We start from the raw sequence: 16,780 nt of genomic DNA on the forward strand, positions 1-16,780 counted from the left end.
AGATAAAAAATATTGAAAAAATTATATTTTAAAGAGGCATTCACAACAGATAAATATATTTAATTAAAAATCAATATATTCTTATATTATGTTAATATTTTTGGACGCGCAAGAATGACCCACCTACTTTAACAACACTTGTTAAAATATCTCATAGCTATAACATATAAGTTAAATATTGAATTATAATTCATTATTTGCCGTTATTGAAAGTGTCCCTCAAGTGAAGAAAATATTTTTTAATGAAAATTATCATTTGTGATCAAATATAAATACGAAATGTTTGAACATAACTCCATTATTGTTTATAAAAAATATAAATATATAGAAAATATATTTTCTATGAAATACAATTGCTATTATAACTTACATTTATAAAGTGGACTAACTCTATTTGCGATAACACAGATTTATCTTACCGTTCAATATGAGTATAACTCGATTGAAAATGTTGGAATTTCAGAGACTTGTCTGATCCTCATAGTGCGTGGGCGTAGTTTGCGATTTTTTAGCACTCTTAAAAAAAATAAAATATTTATACTAAAGCCGGTTCCAAGAGACTGAAAGAGAGGGAGTAGAGAGAGAAGAGGAGAGAGAGAGAGAGAGAGAGAGACAGAGAGAGAGAAAGAGAGAATGGAATTCGTTCATAAAAGATCGATATATACATGGAAACTGCCAACTTCATCACTCATTGTTATTGTGTTCCTGTTGCAGTCCAAAAGAATTTTTGAACCCCTCTAAGATCCCTACCTTGAAGTGATAAGAGTTGTTAAAAGTTTGCATGTGTCTTATTGAATTGAATTTTATTTAAAATTAACTAAACTAGTCGAATATTTATTTGTATTTGATTTTTTAACGAGAGTGAGCTTCATTCGTATAATTATTTTTATTTCTGCTATTCTTATATTCATTAATTATTAACAATTAATATTAATAATGAATCCATATTAGAAATTAAATAATTAAATAATTATAGAACAGACGTGTATTTATAAAAGTTAAATATTTCAGATTTCTATTTATATTATTGACTTACACTAAATATATTTTATTGTATTATTTTATATTATACATCATTATTTATGTATTTTCAATTACTTTAATATAAGCAATACGATATTTCACCAACTAATCGGGCATTATTATAAACAACGCCTACAATAAATTTCTAAAAATACGATGAACAGATATACATTTTGTAAATAAAATGTAGAATTTAAAAAAAAAATAATGATAAAACTATAGTAAAAAATTAACGGCAGAAGTTTTAAAAGAAACTCTTTTACAGGAGTGTTTAAATGTGTAAAAACACTAAGCTAAATATAACATTGATAAATTATAAATGAAATATCGAAAACCTGTAATTAATACGACGTTCAAAGTACAAAATAATATCTCTGAATTGAATAAGAATAGAAATGCATTTAACATTAATCGGCGCTTGAAAAAACCCAGAAAAATTTTTGCAAAAACTGAAATATAAATTTATTATTTGCGAAAGAAAAGAATATCTTCTTTAATTACTCGCTTATTAAAAGCGACAAAATACAACGCTTATGCTCATGTCGTATATACTAAAAATTTTACGAAATCTAACATACTAATTATCGATTAACAAAGTTTTAATAATCTTCAACCTATCAACTACAATGACTATTGGAATAATATTTTATTATATTCATATAATAATGTAATAAAGGATCAAATAACTCTATGAATTGATCTAAATTGGATATTATTGCATATACGCATTTTTCATCTAAAATACAAATATTGATATATTATTTATTTTATAAATATATAATAATTTTCTAGATTCTCCCGTAATAAGTATCAGAATATAATAAAGTCAATCATCTTTTCAGAAAACCGACATAAATTTTTCTTATTTAACAATTTTTATCGTATTTGATTTTTAACTTTACTTTGATACTAAAGTTTATTACAAGAGAGTAATAATTTACCTTTTTAAGCAACTATTAAGAATATTATTAGATATCTTTATGAATAATGCTAATTTAAGTTAAGCCTCTTGTTATATTCTATCCAAATAGACGCTTCAAAGAAATCAATGTGATAATAATCATACTTCCCGAGGCAATCCAGACGACTTTCAAAAAATATGGAATTCCCCTCTACGTCTAGAAGGCAGAAAAAAATGCAGAATACTTCCGGTCGCGACTTCACATCAAGAAGCGTTCAACCCGCCGACAATGTTCAATTATCGCCGTCAAAACTCCCGTACGATGAGTCACGAGCACTTTACGGAAATCGCGGGACAAGTAATGAAGAAAAACGGTTATGGAAGTCGTTATCGTAATCGATTCAATTCTAAATAATTTGCGAAGCTGTGATTTTTGACGAAAAAATTTGGATTATCGTGATAACGCTAAGTTAAGAAAATAATTCCCTCTTATCAATGGTCATTTGTATGAAGGTTCTCATGGAAATAAAGCTTGTGCAAGTTATTCCTTATATTTGAATAATTTTTTCTTGAAAGTGATAATAATGAAAGTTATTAATTAATTGATAATCTCGCCCATCATTCTTTTGTTATTTTTTTTTTTTTTTTTTGTAATATATGCATGGTTACCAATAATTAATATCAATTTTATTCTTTCTCAATTTTATGCATTTACAATAATCATTATTATTAGATTGCTAAATTAGTTAAGAGTTTTTCTGGATATTGAAGAAGGTACGAGTATGTAGGTTAATTTAGAAATTATGATAATAAACAATAAAGTTTATTGTTATAGGCATTTAAGCACGTAAGTGGAAAAGTTCTCGTGAAAAATTAGTATATTGTCTTGAAACGATAAACACAAATGTTAACAACAATATGAACATGGTAAGATAACTTTTTATCTCAAAAGCTTTCAGAATAAATTTCAGAATAATTTTCTATTCGTAAGAATATTGCATATAAAGTGGCAATGAAGCGGCAGCCTTGAAATGACGAAAGGTGGCCTGAAAATAAAACAAAGTTTCCTCGTCATGGCGGTATGAAGTTCTTGTCAAGAAGGTGACACCGGTCTTGTTATTTACACACTTTGACGTGACATAATTAAGCCAGAAGAATGAAGCACCCTTCGATGAAGCATGGACAATGCAATTTGAATTTCATGATAAAATTAAGCGCAGGATTAATACGCAATGCAATTTTAATGGTGCTATTATACGCAAATTGCCAGTAACAAAAAAGAACCGCGTCACGCATGTGAATGTTCCTGGAATAGCGGGCGTCTCTTACATACTTCTTGCGCGATTTCAATGAATTGCGAGTATAGATATTTAATAAATGAGAGGAATGCGAGTTGAATTAATTCTAATTTACGAAAATAAGTGCGGCAGACTTATGGAAACGAGAATTTTGTGTGTGTGTGTGTGTGTGTGTGTGTGTGCGTGCGTGCGTGCGTGCGTGCGTGCGTGCGTGCGTGTGCGTGCGTGCTTTTTTTTCGTCTCTTTTTTTGTTCGATCCATCTCACCGTCACCATCTTAGTGCAATAAGCAAATCTTAGTCTTTCAAATGCTCGGAGTAATCGCGATTACGTATTTTGTCATTACGATAAATCACAAAGATTCAAATGACTTTTAAACGTACGAAAATAATGTACATTTCTTCATCGATTATTTGTCTAATTTTCTGATCTAAAAAGTAGAAATTAATTCACGCAAATGAGCATAGTTATAATACATTACGACTTACTAACTATTGTAAATGAAAATATTAAAACAATCGGACTGAAATAAATGAGTAATTTGAGCACGAGAGGAATGCATCGATAAAACTATTCACCCGCGTTTAGAATAAGCTCGCGCACAGCCAACACAATTATATCGCGAAAAAGAGTCGCTTAAGTTCCGACGGCAACGGCAAATAAGAATTAGAAAAACATTGACGAGAGCAACTACCAATAACAAGAGGCTCGACTTGGAGTATATTTTATAACAATAGCAAGAGGCATAAAAATATTTAAGCTAAATGCACGACCCCGTAATACAAATCACGTGTTATCGTAGCGACAGCAGCAGCAGCAGCAACAGCAGCAGCAGCAGCAGCACCAGCACCAGCAGCACCAGCACCAGCAGCACCAGCACCAGCAGTACAAGCAGTAGCTTCGTGATATCCGAGAGTCGTGGCATGCACAAGTTTTGCTTGCAAAATGCCACGAGGCAAGTGTGAATCATTGCCCCCACTGCGTTTAATCGTCCAGATGAAATATAAAAGAGCGAGCAAAACTAAATTGACACCGCTCCTCGCTTTCTAATCCATTATTTATTATTAAAGAAAAGAGAAGAAACGAAGACTTACTTCGTAAATTATTCCGATGCCTCTTTCTTTCGTTTGCGCTCTTTATTAAAGTTACAATGTCGGAAGATCGTTGCCCGTGAATCTTATTTTTAGACGCTCGAAAGACTATTAAACTCTATTTTGAATTTCAATGCAAACAACAACACTGCCATAAGTCTTAATAACTCGACAGGGATTTTACAAAAATATTGCATAAGATCATCGCACGAAACCATGTAGACACGAATCTCAACATGGTTCTTCCCTATAATTCTCATATTTTTCTTTTTCTTTAATAGCTCCATTAATACGCAGCTGGTAGGACAATTTTTAAATATTCTTAAAAAATTAAAGCATTCGGTTTAATGCATTAGACACATTGATATCGTGTTTGTTGTACTTAGACGTTTAATGGATTATAGCGAAAATCGTCATTATGCACCTATCAATTAAATCGGCCCATATACTGTCATTTTCATTATTAAAATAAGAGATCCTAACACTATAACATTATTAATTAATTTGCTGATAACTTGCTAATATTAGTAGTCCTGCGCTGCTAATTCTCCGCGCATAATACACTTTATAAAAACAGATCCTTCGCATTAAATTTATTATACGTATTGATAACGTAACAAGAGATTTCGTTGATCCTCAAAATTTTAAATATTCTAAAACTAGATATGAACTAGATATGAGGTTTACAATCCTGTAATATATTTCCATTTGTTTTTCCTAGATAATTTCGTCCAAATATTTAAAAGAATTATGTATTGTTGTATTTCTTTCTTTCTTGTTTTTTTTAATTTGTAAAAATACAAATACCAACAGGCTAAAATACAAAAAAAAAAAATTAGAATATCCTTCAATTAAGCTTATATTTGAAATTTTTATTTATTGTTCTTTTTTCACATTATTTAGAATGCATAAATGAAAAAATATACAAATAAAACATATGAGCGTTTGAAATAATTAATGTTGACTTCTTAATGAATATTTAATAAATAATTGGAAATATAATATTTCGTTTAACGACACTTTATCGACATTCTCAATTTATATATTGTCAATTAATCTAAATTATGGGATATCTTAATCTATCATATAATATAATACCTTAATCATCGGCAATAAATTCAAAGGTTGAATTTTAAAATATCAACAAATACAATAACGATGTTATTATATATATATACATATATATATATATATACAATAAAATATTACATGCATATTCATATAATATCTTGTGTGCAAAGATCAACGCACTGCGTCCTCCTCACCGCGTATGAAACGTGAAGCATAAATTTATTTCCTTCGCAAAAGACATCGTTTTCATTGTAACTTCTCGGATGCGCATGTTATCGCAGACGGAAACTTTTTCGTATCTCATCAGCCGCGTCGGATTACAGGAACGAAAAATACTTTTTCCGTTGATTCGCAAAATTTAATACCGGCTTTGTCCTAACAATGTACTACTCGTTAAATTACTCGAAAATGCGAGACTTGCACTTGAAAAGTAACGCCTTGTTAACCTACATTCGTATATCTCATTATTTAAAATAAATTTCGCGATCGTACATCATGAGTCATTTATTCCTAGAAGCGTGAATTGACAAATAAACGCGACTCTCTAGGCGTTTTGTTTTAACGGTGTGGTCACTAATAAGCAGAGTTTACGAACTCCATGGGAGAAAGTGGCAATAGTAATTATGTTAATGCCTGACGCAATGGCGGAAAAAGAGAAAAAAGAACGAGATCGGACTTTCGATAGGGCCTACTTCCTTATACAAGAAAATTGTATAATTCCGCGAAACTGTAATAACATTAATATCATCATCCTAATACGTATAACTTGCTTACACATACTTACAATCTTCTTCTTTATTATAATTTTTTTATTTATTTATTTTTATTTTTCTTTTTGTGCTTAACCAAATTTTTATGATAGATCGGTATTGTAATAAATACGTGCATCTCGTTATTGCTGTTAAGTCGGCTAAATCTGTGAGATTGGCCATGCATTACAATCTATTAAAGACAGAGAGAGAGAGAGAGAGAGAGAGAGAGAGAGAGAGAGAGAGAGAGAAAGACATAACAAATAAAAAACCTATCGTTATAAAGATCCATTTGTTATAACAATACCAGGTGGACAAATGAATGCCTTGTAACCTGGTGATAACTCAGATCTGCACTTTCCCAGATAGAGTTTACATGAATTGAGCGACCTAGAATCACACGAGAACAACAGGTGGCAACAGGTAAAGGAAGGCGGCCCTTCAGGGGATGATGACCCGATGAGTCACACAGGGTGCTCGGGAATGCGGCAATCGCTGCCCCCCTCCAAGTCCACGAGCTCGGTCTCCTTCTTTTTGTTTTTTTTTTCTGCGAGAAGCGGGAAGAGGCCCGTGCAACGTTGCCGCTATGTCTTCTCACTTTGTATCCGTTTTTCCATAAACGGAAAGTGCAACTCGGTTTTTTACACTGCCCGCGAGGATAGCGACTCTCTGCGGATTATGCGAAATTCACATGATTGAACGCAAAAAGAAAAAATTGATCCGAGTAAAATGGGAGGTTATGAAAGGCATGAGTCACACCGAGTATTCCCGATCGTTTGTAATGGTGACACTTGCATTGAGACATAATTATTAGAACAATGTCCACGATCTGGGACTTAATAAAATATGCAAATGGACTCCCCCAAGAGATTGCAGCATGAATCGAGCGTTATTAATGATGATAATGGAACATTTTATTCGTTCGCGTGACTTAAGGAAAAAGTTACTCGCAAAACTCAAGCATTACTGTACTTAATTACCTCATAATCGTTCGCATACGTACTTGAAATTTAAATATTTGGCCATTCACCATCCCCCCCCCCCGCACTATTTTTTCGCATCTTTTATCACGCACGTATACGTGCGTCATTCATTCCAGATCCAGAAAACAACGATAAGATAGAAATATCGGCCAAGGCTACAACAATCATTAAAACGGTAAATCCCGTAGAGCCTTGCGCCGATCCAACTTGCATCAATTTTCTCATCGATGTATGGAGTTATCAAGGTAAGCGAATCAGATTCTCTTTGATTAGTTAGTACTGTTAATTAATACTGTTAAATTGTTAATCGCTTTTTTTTTTAATCGTTTGAACGTTACAATCAATAGAATGTACAAAAACGTGACGAGTTGTTAGCGCTAATAATATTAAACGTTATTGTAGAACAATAAAATATGTACTAACAACATTATTTTTACAATGAATCTATAAAAAGAATCGTTAAAATTATTTTACATTAAACATTCATGAGTGAAGAATTTATTAATATATATGATTCCAATTTTACATCGTTATATTTCTTGTATCATTATTGTAAACTTTTCAAATAAAAAAATAATAATAATAATAAATACGCGAATTAAATAGAAATATATTACGACCGTGTCTTAAAAATTTTTAATTTCTCGATAAAAACTATACATGTAATTAAACAAATTCGTATACTGATTCAGTAAGTGCGTACGCCCGTACGTGTTCAATCCAACTATTCTTTTAACAATTAAAATTTAATTCACTGTAACTCAAGAGTAATTTCACTTGACTTGATTTTAACATCAAAGATTATCGCATCTTGCTCATAAGCTTACTTATATCAGGAATATAATTTCATCATAATAATGTATGTGATACAAAACTTAAAAAAAATTACATACCTCTTGAAACTTTCGCAAACAGCGGCAATAATAAAGTTTTTAAAAAATTACAGACATACGCGTGCGCTGAAAATAAGGGGGATTGTTTAAGGACTGCACTTTCATTGCTACCTTCCTTCTTACAGTCCTTGAGCACGAGGGGAAAGCACCATAAAAACTTCAGGTCAAAATTTCCCAATAGTTCGATTCGCTGCCTTATTCACTTAAATGGTTTTCGGGCCAACGTCGTTTGTGCTGAAAACAACGATAATTATTTGTCACCCAACAAGCCTCCATTTGTTCTGCTGACCCCGGTTAAGTAGGGGTAGAATTATACATACAAAAATATAATTCGATTATCATACTAAAATAAAATGTTTACTAACTCCCGCTAAATGGAAAATGCACGAGTCGACCAATGTGCTGATCGTGTCTAATGAAAAGCTCATTAATTACGTGCAAATGTCGATAAAATATAATTTTATAAGCGCTTTTTGTAATTCTATAAATTTCTATAATTCTTTAAATTTAATGCCATACTTGGCTCTCTCCTACTTTTTAACAAGAAACTAAAAACGCGAGGTAATTTGTTTAAAAGTATATTTATTAAAACAATAATATTTTATGAACGAACATCATGCCAATTTAATTGGAGGCAAAGGTTTTACAGTGAAGCATTTAGAATGCTCTTGATTAATAACATTGAACCACTATCTTTTTTTTTTCATCAAATTTATATCGAACCAACAACTTAAAACAAACAAATAATTGAATTTTTTTAATTATAATTTTTTACTAATATATAATTACAAAAAAATTCAAATGATTTAATTCTAAGTATGTGGGTAAAACGAGTGCATGTAAAGGTGTATAATTTATTAACATTAATATAACGTTTGAAATTTCACTCCACAAACCATACATTAAATAATGGTTTAAGCAGGTCTATTACTCAACTGCGTTAAGTGAAAATTAGATAACTACAGTTCCAATCAAATAATCCGTGTGCTCTGATGCGTAAAGGAGCAAAATGGGCAAAATAATGTTGGAAAGCGAGAAGTGAGATGACAATCGTAATGAGTCATTATTGTAGTTATTTAGTAAAATTTACCTTTGTTGGCCAAAGGGTCTGTCGAACGCCACCACCCACTAAGTTCGAAAGGTAATCCTGCATAACAATATTGGAAAAATAACGACTTGACCTTGTGCGATTTATTTTTCCGCGGAAAATTGGCGGCGCCCTTGAACATTCAAGCCCCCCTGTTGACCATGACTCGGTTGCTTCCAGGAAGTTTTCCGCCGAGTCTTGGATTCTCAGAAGTCGGTGCGATTCCTCGTGTGACTCATCCGCTCTCTCTTTCTCTTTCTCTTTCTCTACCTCCCTCTTTCACTCCCTCCCTCCCTCGCACTCACTATCTCTCTCTCTCTCTCTATCTCTCTCTCTCTCTATATATCTCTCTCTCTCTCTCTCTCTCTCTCTCTCTCTCTCTCTCTCTCTCTCTCTATCTGTCCATCTATCTCTCACTCTATTTATCCTTTCCTTTTCTTTTGCTTTACTCTAAGACTGAAACTGTACCACTAAGCGTTTTCGAGGTATATCCGGTCTTATCAACATTGTAAACATTCAACATTGTTAAAAGCGCACAAATACTAGTACAAAAATATAACGCAATAATAAAAATAATAACGCGGTACATCGACTACTCGTATAATAATAAACGAAATTAGAGAAATCGTCGTGGAATGATTAAGGAATGCATAAACTTATCCTTTTCCGAAGTTGCGCATCGCTTATATTTCAAGAGATCCTTTCGATTTCCAAGTAAATGTCTTTTATTTCTTATGTACTTACGCTCGTTTGATCTAATAAAAGTACCTGTATATCCGGAATTCTCTACATTCCTACCTTAACGGTATATTTTCTATCACCCTCTCACATAAAAGACTTTTGAATTTCATATATTATAGTCCCGTAAACCGTTACGAAATGTTCACATTAATACGTGAGTTTCAAATTCTTATTGAATCAATTAAATATTTGTAAAAATTGATTAAAATTCGTTAAAATTTAAGTAAAATTGGCGATATAAGATTTTAAAACTATATTTCTATATAAAATACATTACATTGAATTTATATTCTGTAGAATTTTATAAAACTATTGTATTCCAAATATAATGTCTATTGAAATAAACCCAAAGTCTTTTCTCTCCTATAAGTGCGCACATCTAATTTAATATGATATTTGAATATTGACAAAATTGCACATTGAAAAATTAATCAAAGTAAAAAAAAATTCCAATGTAAAAATGTCAAAATATTCATATTGTGGTAAAAAAAAAATATATATATATATACATAAATGAAAGGTCTATCGTGAATGAAACAAAAAAGAAAAAATTTTATGCGAAAAGTTCAATAGCAGCGTCAAAAATAGCGTAATTACTGCTGAAAATGATGCCAAGTTTACATTATGAAGGTTCTATATTTTCCCATAAAATAAATATAATTCTAAATTTTTCGTTTATATAATCTATTAAAAGAAAAAGAAAATAAATAAATGGCACAAAATAGTATTAAATTGTACTTTTAGATTTAAATTCCAATATATTACATTCTTTTTCCCAAATTACCTTTTTTATAAATTAATTAATAATTAATATAATAGAAATATAATAATAATACAGTTTATAAATTAGTTTCGAGCAAAATAAAAAAAAAAAAGACAAATGCAATAGATTGATTATTGTTTTTTTTTTTTTTTTTTCTGATATGATATGACTGTTATATGCCTAATTTAATTTAATTCGAATTTAACCTAATGAAAATAAAACCTACAGTTGTAAAAGTTTAATTAAAGCGAAAAATAAAATACTCTCGTATAATATGCTTGCCGCGCTGCACAATTACATCATATATTCATGTTTTTCACCTATTTATTTTACAATATAATTAATGCGATAATGCACGAACGAAAAGAAAAGAAATAATGCCTGCATGCGAGCGGATCATTTAGCCGCGGGCTGAGCATTAAAGCATTTTTTTCTCTCTCCCCCGACAAGAAATGGTTATTTAATCCTTTTATCCTTGCAGGCTTACTGGCACAACGGAGATATGGGAGCGCATTCTCGTCATGCATTCAATGCGATCGGTTAATTCTTTCGTGTATTTATAGGAAACTTCCAAGGTTTTAATAGCCGGTAATGCTTTTATTTACTAACTCACTTTAACGTTAATTTTTTTCTCTCCCCCCACCACCTCCCATCACCTCCGCCCCGCCCCAATCATTCACTCTCCCTCTTCCTGCATTCTCGAGTTTACTCGACAAGTAACTGATTTTAAAGTATTGGAGCGATTATATAAAATGATTATTCATTTTATAACGAAGTATATATTTATACATAACATATTCGCAAATAACGAATTTATCCCTTAGACTTCAATTAGAACTTTTTTCCTCGTCCAGTTGTAATTGTAAAAACAAAAATAAATAAAAATCACTCGATTCGATCATGCACTCGTTTAAATTTTGTAAAAAAAAAAAAAAAAAAAACTCGTAAAAATTTCACTCCAACAAAACAATAACTCCCTCTGTAGGATTCACGAGGGAAGCTGCGAGTAACGGACACACAGGCACGGACACGTTTTAAATTTGCCGATATACTAAACCTTGAAAATCTACGTGTAACGAACGCCCTCCTAACCGGTAAAAAAAAGGGCGTGACAAAAAGATGTTGGATTGATAAGGAAATTGTAATCATTGTTTCTGATGTTATGACTGTTGTGTTGATGCTTAGGAGTGGTTTTTTTTTTTTTTTTTTTTTTTTTTTTTTTTTTTTTAGACCACCAAATATCTTTAACTGACAGGCTATTTTTTTTACAAGAATTATATGAACGTCTAGACAACGTTTAATATTTTAAAATGTGAACTTTTCATATTGAATGGAATTTCTTTTTATTAGCGTACATGCATTTCCAAACAATAATATTTGCGATAATGCTTGTTAGGTTTGTGTAACTTTAGGTTTGCTACTTCAAAGAATGAGTAAGCAACATCTTCTTACATGCAATCATACAATGGTCTTTTTTTTTAATGAAAAATTGAGATGATGTGTCAATATTGTGGTAAATGAAATGACATTATAGTTTTATTTTTATTTGGATAAGATTGCAATTAATAATTAATAAAATAATGATTTGTTAATAATTTATTATCCCCGTTACTTGCTACTACTAATGTACTACTAGTTGAATTGCCAATTAAAAGAATACATTAAAAAAAAATATTTTTAATTTTTAAAAGTAAGAAGTAAAATGAATGTATTAAAAGTTGGCAGAAATGTAGGTATTTTAAAATTGAATTGTCACATGTTTACTTTCACTTCGTGTACAAACATTTACAAAATTTAACTAAACGCCGTATTTCCCTTAGAATACGTAATGTAACTAACTACATCTGACATATACTAGATGCAAATTTAGACGTTTGCATTACCATTGCCATTGGCGCTAAAAGACTCAAAAATCATATTTTCAGTAAAAATGAAAACGTGAATACAAATACAATATTTGTGGATATTATAAAAATACGAAATTTTTTTCAAATATCCAAATGCGATGCTCGCGCGGTGTTAATTTGTAATTCACCGTTCGCTAATTATTGCGTTTTTATAAGCTTTTAGCTGATACATACCAAATTTATCAGCTGATGAAAGTAAGAATTAAGTTACAAAAATAAGATATATCGTCGGCCATTTCAATAAGAAGAAACATAATTGGCGTAAATAGCGTGTTTAATGTCTAATGGGATAACACTAACAAAAAATACATAGAAATTGCAAAAAATGTCTCTAAATTTTAATTTATCAATAGTTTTTAATAGTAGTATTAAAAAACAACAACATAATAATAATAATTTTAAAAAATGAATCGATCGTCATACATTCTAGAATAATTAATACTATTCCAGTATCGTAATTAACGCATGTCAATATATCCATCAAAATCACTTATGTATACGTAATTTTCATGGTCATTTTGTCATTAAGTTGAGAATATTTTTCATCTCGTGCTTGTTGCGCTTAACATTCTGGATTAACGAAATAATTAGTATTTCTCATTGACGTGGTACTTGTCATTTAATAATATTTCCTTCTATTAAAATACAACATATTTAATAATCAATCATAAAATAAAAGCTATGAAAGAAATAGTCATAATATTATCCACGATTATTAATATAATCGCAATAATAATTTTCATGTAATTGAACGCGACATTAAACAAAGATAAACGTGACGAAACTTATCATTAGCACGAAGACGCTTCATTTTCATTTTAAAAAGCCAGTTGAGCTAATCGCCAACCGCGAGTTCTTCAACCTTGAACACCGGATTTCCCATCCTCCAGAACTATTAACCCCGCGCCACTTCCACAATCCTTAGTATAGAACATTATCTTAAATGGAACATGAAATAAATCAATGGACCGATTTCCGCGAAACGTGATCTCAAGCGAGTGCCAGGGCGACCGCTTTGCCGCGGCCAATTTGGCCGAACAGCACTTCCCAGAAGCCTCTTGGCTATGTTGCCGATCCGCGACGTCGTCGCCAGGATATGCGGGAGTACGACGTTGACCAAGCGATATTCTATTTGTTCCGTGAAGATTCATCGATTAAGAGAGAAGGTGGGATAGCGAGTATGGCAACGAGGGAGGAGGGAGGATTGAGAGAAGAGAGAGAGAGAGAGAGAGAGAGAGAGGCGAGTGTGGTCCCATTATTTAAATTTATAATACTTGATTTTGATTATTTTTCCGTTGCACTGAATAATTCTTTTAAAATACGTTAAAATTTATTGTTTCCTCTTGATGTACAGCTGGTAGTATTCGGTAACATATGAATTTTATTATATTTACTATTCATATATTTCCATCACGGCAAAACTCATTATGAATGACATTAATTTATTTCTGCTCCTCTAACGTATATTAATAATGAATAAACGAGACCAACCTAATTGCGTAGTTTATTTCTTTTCTTATATTACTAAAAATAAAAATAACATGCATCCTTATTTGCAATATTGTACTATATAATAAGATACTTGTTGAATATTATTTTGAAGTCGGGATACATGATTACATAACCGATGATATTATAATTTTTTCAGAATTATTTTCAAAATCAAAATTCAAATCAGTTGCTACATATATCTTGTTGCTACATATAGTTTCCCAACAAATAAATAATATTCATTCGTTGAACTTGATATATGAATTTTCAAGAAAAGTAAATTACTGAATTTCTATGCGAGTAGTGTAAATATTTTGTGTGCATGTTGTATTTATGCATTATATTATATAATAAAAATTTCCTCGCTAATACTAATTATATAACTTTTCAATCAGCTATTATCAATCAATTATTTAATGTACGGTGATTTTTTTTTTCTTTTTATTTTTATACCAGTTCTAAATGTTTACCCAATAAAACATATCACTGTATAATTAACATGATTTTACATATACTATATCCTTAAATTAACTAAATCCTATTTTAGATTTGTACGTGTATCTGTTTTCTCGTACTCGTAAGCCTAACATCCACACGACTATACTCAACAAAGATTTTAACTTAGCATTGATATTTATAAATTGTATTATAGTATATATATATATATATATATATATATATATATATATATAGTATGTATATAGTACATGGTAATTATTCGAAATGTTATACCAGCGCATGTGTACTAATTAAAATATTCATCGTGCACAATAAGAAATCAAAAATTTTAAATAAAAACTATCGAACAAAATTAAATTAAATAGCGTTATAAAATTGCGAGATAAATAAAAAATTTCAAAACAAGATAAAAAGATGCACGATAATGAACCATGGGGTAAGTATTGTTAAAGATTACATTGTTCGATATTGTTGGTTTTAGTGAAAAGAAAAATTCATAATCCTCTAAAAATAATTTTTTCGTTAGAACTTTATTCTGTTATTCAATACGGTATTATTTACTTGTTAAATATTTTGAAAAAATATTAAATATCTGCTCATGATGCATTATAAAATTATGACATTTTTTAAACGCTAAATATGATAAATTTTGCTTAATATTGTAGTATTTAATTCTCCAATGATCTTTTAGCTTTAAAAATATTTATGTTCATACAGCTACTAAAATACAATAACTTTAATGTTATCTTAAATTTGCAGCAAATCTCATATATCGTGTAATTTTAAATAAATGTAATATTGAAATTTATTAAAAATGTAAAGTTTAATGATGAAAAATATTTCAAAGTAAAAAAAAAATAATGAGAAATAATAATTCACTGAATAGTACATTTACAAAAATTGAATAATGAAGAAAATTTTTTCAATGCAATTATTTCAAAGGGAAACCAACAAAAATAACTAGAATCACAACTTAATGTACGAACTCATACAAATGAAAATAGATTATATTACATAGAATAAAAATATTAAAAATTTCCAAAATAAACAATAAATCGACAATAAATTTATTGAGAGGTTTCATCAAACCTCCTCGTACAAAATATAGTTTTGGTTTTTTATCTTTTATTATTGTAAATTTATCTATACATAACAAGATATCTTCAATGTAATAATCATATAAATAAATAAGTAATAAACAGTTGCATTGGTAATGAGGCTAGAATTGCGAAATATCGTATTGAAGTAAATGTGCTTTTAATATAATATTTAATTTAAAGTACGAAATTTTGAATAAATCAGCACATTTTCTTATTTACTAGAAATATAAGATGAATATAGATACTAATTCATATCATTCATAATAATTCAAGGAATTTTACAAGCATAATCCGTACACTCACATCACTTCGCCCAGTGTAAAAAATCTGAAAATTATACGAAAGCGCATGATGTATTTAGCGATTTAGCGACCCGCGGTTACGGTAGTCATATTTATGTCAGTGATTATTGTCCACCTCAGCATGTAAAAACGAGAAAAAATTTAAACTGGTTTTACTACGGATCAGCCGAAGATTCGTGCGCTACAGCTCATCACTGGAATGCGCATTCAGAGTCTTACGTTAGTGGCTCCCCAACAGTTTTATCGTCTGGACGATACATTTTTTACTTCGAGTATTCAAAGAAGAGATACACTTCACGTGGCACATGTTTAAGACGTACTTTTCAAATATTCTGGAAGAATGAAGCAAGCAGTTTGTTTGTTTTAATGTATGCGTCGCTTAATTATCTAAATTAATGTCAATTAAAATGGAGCTATTACTTGGCATGCGGTAATGGCAATATAATTATTTTAATATACTTAAATTGTGTAAAAGAAAATTGTATTTGATTGAAAATAAAATAATTTAAGTATTTACGTAAAAGGCATTATCGATCCGTAGGCCGATCGGTGGTTCATTTCTCTTACTTTATGTGGCTCACGTTTATCAAATTACATTTAACAAAAAATTACCAAAAACAAGCGCAACGTTGTTTGTATTTGACAGATTCCTATTATTACGTATTAATAGCCAATTAAAATAATTGAATATTAAGAAAATTGAATGATAAATAAATTAGCGTGAATGGAAAAAAAATTTAATTTTATTACACGTACATTTACTACCTTAACATTCGTTTGTCAACTTTAATAATAATAATTTGTGTATAACTAAACATTTCATTCTTATTTATCGTTATCCAGCATCAATTATTTTAAAGCCAGATTTACTTTTTATGAATTTTCATACTCTACGGCTTTGGCCGTTAACAATTATTTTAAC

Source organism: Ceratosolen solmsi, unplaced genomic scaffold (assembly GCF_000503995.2).
Source record: "Ceratosolen solmsi marchali unplaced genomic scaffold, CerSol_1.0 scaffold6, whole genome shotgun sequence".
Classification (NCBI taxonomy): domain Eukaryota; kingdom Metazoa; phylum Arthropoda; class Insecta; order Hymenoptera; family Agaonidae; genus Ceratosolen; species Ceratosolen solmsi.